This window comes from Crocodylus porosus, unplaced genomic scaffold, assembly GCF_001723895.1.
Source record: "Crocodylus porosus isolate Cpor-Errol unplaced genomic scaffold, CroPor_comp1, whole genome shotgun sequence".
NCBI classification, from domain to species: Eukaryota; Metazoa; Chordata; order Crocodylia; family Crocodylidae; genus Crocodylus; species Crocodylus porosus.
Window position 1 is genome coordinate 7,494,134 of NW_017728949.1, and position 587 is coordinate 7,494,720.

Below are 587 nucleotides of genomic sequence, written 5' to 3' on the forward strand. Positions count from 1 at the left end.
GGGTTCAGAGTAATCTGAGTTTTTGACTCTGCTCTGACCCTATTTGCAAATACACCTTTTGTGCCATCTAATGAGTGTGTGTCTGTGATTTTAGTGGCCTCCAGAGAAACGAACCGCTTTTAAGCATCACTGTTACCACAAGGTAATACACTATTGAAAACAAGTCAAATGACACACTTTGATCTCTCTAAAAGTCATTAGTTTTCATAATTTACAAGACTACAAATGCACACTTGGATGTGGAGTGAGATGGCTCTCTGTATGTTTTTCTAAAGTGCCCATCACCATTGTACATAGGTCCCAAAAGAATCATTAGTAGGGATGAAAACCTCCAGAACCAGCATATAACCATTAAAGTTCTCCGATGCCAGTGCAGGTGTTTGCAGTAATATATTAGAAGTAGCCCAGCAGTGGTTCTTGTAAATGGTTAGGGGCCAGACCCTCAGAGAGTATGTCAGTGTAGCTCCATTGACATGGATAGTGCATAGATGATTTACATCAGCTGAGGCTTTGGCCTTAACTTTATAATTACAGCTTTTTTTATTCATTTAAGGGCAGGGGTGCCAAAGCGGTTCCTTGGGGAAGGA